Source organism: Carassius auratus, chromosome 13 (genome assembly GCF_003368295.1).
Source record: "Carassius auratus strain Wakin chromosome 13, ASM336829v1, whole genome shotgun sequence".
NCBI classification, from domain to species: domain Eukaryota; kingdom Metazoa; phylum Chordata; class Actinopteri; order Cypriniformes; family Cyprinidae; genus Carassius; species Carassius auratus.
In genome coordinates, this window is record NC_039255.1 from 24,412,674 (window position 1) to 24,418,625 (window position 5,952).

The 5,952-nt window shown below is 35.7% G+C and overlaps 1 protein-coding gene across 2 annotated transcripts in view; it reads right to left on the reverse strand.

Moving 5' to 3' along the window:
* The window catches only part of LOC113113076 (collagen alpha-1(XXI) chain), an 87,709-nt gene extending 86,027 nt beyond the window's left edge, over positions 1-1,682 (reverse strand). For both annotated transcript variants that reach the window (XM_026279232.1, XM_026279231.1), the window contains exon 1: positions 1,571-1,682. The gene's annotated coding sequence lies outside the window, so the exon portion shown is untranslated. The remainder of the gene's footprint in view (positions 1-1,570) is intronic.
* Positions 1,683-5,952: the final 4,270 nt, after the last annotated feature.

The following is a 5,952-nucleotide window of genomic DNA, read 5'->3' on the forward strand; positions in this document are numbered from 1 at the left end:
AAAAATAATGCACCATTACTCTCATGGAATTAATGACTACAGGTCCTGCACAAAAACTGGAAAGACATGTGTGTCTGCCAGCCTGTAGCTTTAGCCATATGGCTTTTCTCTGCACCATGACCTTCTCATTGACCTTGGAAGTTATTGGGGACCTCCAGACAGTTTACGGTTCCAGTCCCAGGTCAAGACGAAGGAGGCTTTGGAACAGTAATGTAGCTGGAATGCGGCATGTTTAAACATTCTACACTATGAAAAGGAATTGCCCCTTTAAATTTAGCCAAATGTGTCCTCAGCATGTGTCTTCCAAAACATGACATTTAAATCTTGGTGGAATTTCAGTGTGAGTAATTTGTTGTGTTTGTATTGATACTTCTTTAAGATTAATTTCACATCGATGGATTTTGTCCAACTGGATGTGGGAGGCAGGAAACCCTTGTTGAACAGCTGATTCATCCCTGTCCTCCAGATGAGGTGTTAACCTCTCTGTATCCTATGCGGGAAGGGTGCCAAATATGTATGCTTTATTTAGTCAGTTTCCCAGGAAAGGTTCTCATTTCACTTCACATCTGTAGTTGCTCATTATTTGTTGTGTATGGCTTTTCTTGGATCAGTTATCTTCATGTTTTCTAACTGGCAGCCATTGTCCCTTTTTGCTTGTTTTCCATTGCACAGCTATAAATGTGCTATTGTAATGCGGTGCTTTTCAATACCAAAATCAACAACTGCTGTAAGGCATGTTCAATTAGTTTGCCAACATGAGGGGAAAATAAATGGGGGGGCCAAGTTCCTCAGGCTTCACTGGAAGAGCCAAAACTTTATATCAGAAAGACCACTAAAATTGTTTCACATAATCAAGACCGTAAAGGCAACAGTCTACCGAGGACAGAGCTGTTACAAGGGAGTTTCCACCAAGTTACGTACATGATCAACATGAATGTCTTACTCACAAATGGTTTGTTGGAGAATCCCTCTTTTGATACTCTTCCAGCTCGTCTGCGCAGCCTTTTTTAATCACCAACAAGGGAACACAACTCTTATAAGTTAAATAAGGCTACATTGTTCCTTCAGTTAGACTGAATAACTTATACACACATTTACCCCGGATTAGATAAAGCCCTGTTATATAATTCCATTCATTCCTCACTCATGACAGTGGCACAAGTCAGGAACTGATAACCATTACTAATAAATTCACCATGCTCGTTGTCTGCATGACCAAAGATTTGCAGACAAGAAAGAACAAAGCATGTGACGGTCTATGCATGTACTTTTAACTTTTTAAATGTTTTCAAAAAGGAACGCATCAACCCAACATTCAACAGACAACAGCACACCACCTTTCAAATAAAAAAGTGCCATATTCAAGAAGCCCTGGATGAATTTCAGACAAGCCATTATTTATTTATTTTTTCATAATGACCTCATCCATTGGGATAGCCCGTAAGATAATGAGATGTGAAACAGTATTTTCTGCATGCTTGTTGCAGCCAAAGGAAAAAGTGCAAATAATACAACAGTCATGAGAATCAATGCATTATACCGGTTAAAGAGAGAAAAGACAAAGATTTACCACAGTTTGATGTGCAGGGAGCTGGACTCTTACTGAATAAAATCCCCTCACTTACACTGCCTGGTCTCTCATGGTCAGTGCTGTGCAAAGCGCAGAGTTGGAGGAGCTGGGTTTGAGGAGGCTGCAGATTTGCAGATGTGAGCCTGCCCTCTCCATTTACCTTCCAACTCACTCTCTCTCTCTCTCCCTCCTGGTTACAGAGGTTGAAATAAGATGCCGATAAGGAGAACTTCACTAAATAGAAGAGTCAGCCCCCTTTTTGTGGAAGCAGAAGGAAAATTATAGTAATTCCAATATTCTTCCAATTGGGATTGTGTATGACAGCTGAATGGATAAATATTGCAAGTGGGGTTTTAGGAATGAGCCAGAAGATTAGATAAGAGAAAATACTTTCACATTCTCTGAGTCTAACTTGCAAGGTGGAAGGTTGTTGCCTGTTTGTTGCTTCATACAATATTTTCTTTCTTTTCAGATTAATTTCTTGGACATTTTTTTTTCAGTATGTTTGGACTTCCTTAAGTAATTCATGTTGGTAGAGAAATTATATGGTTTTGCTTGTAAACTGCATTTCTTGAAACTATTTTTTTTTATTTATTTTTCTTTTCTTTTTTAAACAAAGTCCATTTCAAATATAGGATAGTGAAACAGTTTATAGGACATATCTTGTCCACTGTAAGATCATTTAGACATTGGAAGAAGATTTATGCAATCCATCATAGAAGACACAACATTTATTCTCTCCTAAATGTTACATTTATTGAAGTGGATAAGTTACTGCAAACAAGAAATGTCTACAATTGAGTTACTCATGAATTTGAAAGCTGAACATTTGCATATTGTACTTTTGTCACTTAACGTAACCTGTGTGCTGTTCACAATCATTAGTGTTTTGTGGTTTTGCAGAACATCTTCTCTACTATGTCAGCATAATGCTTTCTTGGTATAATCTTCTAAATACTCCCTTAAACTAGGTCATTTCAACCATGTCATTCTTTTTTTGTTTTGTTTGTTTTATGTGGAACAGTGCAGGACTGCAAATCAAATCTAATCAAATACAGACCTGCCAACCTTTAAGCATTTTGTGTAGCAGGTACAAATTTTGACCTCAAAGTACACTGGTACGATTTGTCACAAAACTATGCAAAAACCTGGTGATGCCTCTGTCCACGCAAATAAAGCAACAGAAAAAGAAGAAGAGTTTGGCCAGTCAGAGCGCTGGGTTCATTCCCCAAATAACAACCAGGGAAGACTGGCAATGATAGTGCACTGGAGTTTTTTTTTTTTTTTTTTATAAAATGTGAAATTGAAAAAGCTAAGCAATCGAATGCATAATGACCTTATATAGTTCATGAAGAGTTAAACTAAATTTGCACAGAAGGATAAAAGTCATACAGGTTTGGAACAACATGAGGAAGAATGAATGATGACTATTGTTAGGTGAACGATTCCTTTTCAGTTTGGTAGGTAGGTCTTGAATGATCAAGCTCTGTTCTTTACACCCACAGAGCTTCAGAGATCCCAACATCTGTAATTTTGAGAAGTATACTCCCACATCTTCTTGGATTGATTCTCATCACTGTCAGCATGTTCTTCAAACCCACCTAAGCTTTGCAGGAAGCAAATTAAGCATGTCTCCTTATTCAACACCCACAATGTAATCAAACCCTCAAGTGAAGAAAATTTGATCTGGACTTGATCTAGGTCCTCAACTTCAGCCAGTTCTTTAGGAAACACAATATAGACTAAGCCCACCTGCTGATAATTACATGCCAGACCAGTCCCTAGCTTGAAAAATACTGCATCTGGGAATCCCCTGGCCATGTTTGATGCGTTAACAATTGGAAGACTGGGGAAATCCTGCTGTAAGTAATGGGTATCGTCCCACAGGGCTTCTTGTAATTGAAAGGTACAGCTGGACTCTTAATATTTCATATTTGGTTGGTTTTGGAAAATAGAAACAAAGGCACAACCATGAAGCGAGGGCTATGTTTGTTTCCTGAGTGGGAAAAAACTCAGCAGTGAGGTGTCATAGCAAGCTTGATGAACTGCAGTGTGGTTATGTAGTCTGCAATGCTCCAGCCAACTATTATCAAATGAGGAAATTGTGGAAAACACTGACAAGCATTCTAGAAACACAGAAAGTTTCAAAAGTATACCATGTCATTTCTAATAAAGAAGGTTTTCTGAATAAAGAGAATTTACTCTATGGAATAACAAATATAAAGTCTATGAAGTAAAACAGACAGTAGTTCAGCAAAAGTGTCTATGTAGTTTGCCTATATAAACATATAGCATGGTTTCCTTCCTTTATAAAAAATTGTGTGCGCTCATTAAAATAATCGTAGGCCTAATATAAAGGTCATTTCTGCTTTATAGTATAAGTAAAATCTATAAGAAAACAGTCTGCTGTTTTTATGTCTTTGTTTTAGTTGAACCACTTGGAACTTTTGAACATAAATGAGTTCTCTTTGTTTTGGCAGGCTATGTCGGTAGCACTGTAATGGTTAACAATTCCATGCAATTAACGTGATCACTTCTGCGGTGTGCCTGGGAGATTAGTGTGGTGTGTATAGCAGCAACAAGTGATTATGCTGACAGAGTGACGGAAGGACAGAGGTAATAAGAATTTCCATGGAAGGAATTGGTGAAATGTTTTGAGAGGGAACACCATCTAGCCATATGAGCGTGTACGGTCTCATGCACAGAGAGAGGGCAACGGAACACCACAGGAAGACAAGCCTAAGATTCTGTCACGTAGTCTGAGAAACGGCTGTTGCGCAAAGAGAAAAGCCTGTTTTGTTTTTAGGAAAATATTTGTCATTCAAGTAGTTTCCAGTGTATTATTGCTTCACAATTATGTCATTACAAATATTAACGCCAGACAGGAAGAATCTGTGTTCTGTGTCATATATGTGTTCACGTCACCAAATATTATTTATTACTTCACTGTAACATCATTTATTTATTTACTATGAAAGTCTGAGCACAAGATAATTGATTGAAAACACAAAATACATAAGCACTTCTTGAAGAAAAGTATTATGCGTTTTACTGAAACTAACTTTAGCCTGATAACATGTGTTTTGCACGTGATGGAACGGTATCAGAGTGATCTTTGGAGCAAGTGAAAACACAGACGCTCTGACTTTAACAGGGGAAAAAAAACCTGGCTTCTACTTCACATCACTCACATACTCTGGTCTCTGTGCATCATTAAATAGAATGTGTAACACACGTTTTGTGGTGTGATTGTACTGCTTTTGCCATTCAAGACATTGTGGACGTGTTATGGTTGGGGAGGGTCTCTGGTTAAGACCACTTATTTAATTTCCTCATTTTAAAAAACATTGATAATGTGAATCAGTTCTTTTTATTTTGTACATTTCTGTGAATTGATTAATTCAGCTAAATTTACATGCTGTAACATAGTTAAAAATAGTTGTTCATTTGTACTGATACAGTACATTGGTAAATAAATGTTACATGTATTTATATACATTCTTCCAGAAGCTCTAGTAAACTATATATATATATATATATATATATATATATATATATATATATATATATATTTTTTTTTTTTTTTTTTTTTTTTTTTTTTTTTTTTTGCAATCTCACCAAGAAGAATCATGTCACATTTTGAAATAGTTCTTCATCTAATTATGGCTCCTATTAGGGCTGGTAATTGAACACATTAATTAGATTAATTAATTATAGACAAAAATAACACGTTAAAATTATTAATAAATTTTACGCACTTGCCCTGCCCCAGACCTATGTGGATCATCTGCCATTTCATACAGTCTATTGATGGCTAATATGAGGCAGAGCAACAACTTACTGCATGATGGAGCCTAGAGAATATCCTTACATTTTAAGATATGGGGCAAAATGGCCCTGTTTGAAATTCTGTCTCATATTTACATCACTAGTTAAGAAATATCACATGAGAAGTAGGCTAAGTGCAATATCACACGAGTGCAAATGAAATAAATTTTATTAAACTAAATATTTCTTGCTGAACCTCATTTTGTAATGTTTTTATTATTATTTTATTATTTTTTATTTAATTAATTTATCCAAATTTGGTGTGCGATTAATTTGATTAATTAATCACCACATCATGTAATTAATTAGATTTAAGCTTAAAAAATAATTAGCCCTAATATATACTGTGTATATATATATATATATATATATATATATATATATATATATAAGAATATGGAGTACCTACCATTATATATGAATATGGGTCTGAGGTATATCACTGTTCCATGTAACACGACTGGGAATTAATAATACATGTTAATACAATATTGGTCAAAAGTTTGGAATAATTATTTAGTCTCTTATGATCACCATGGCTGTATTTATTTGTT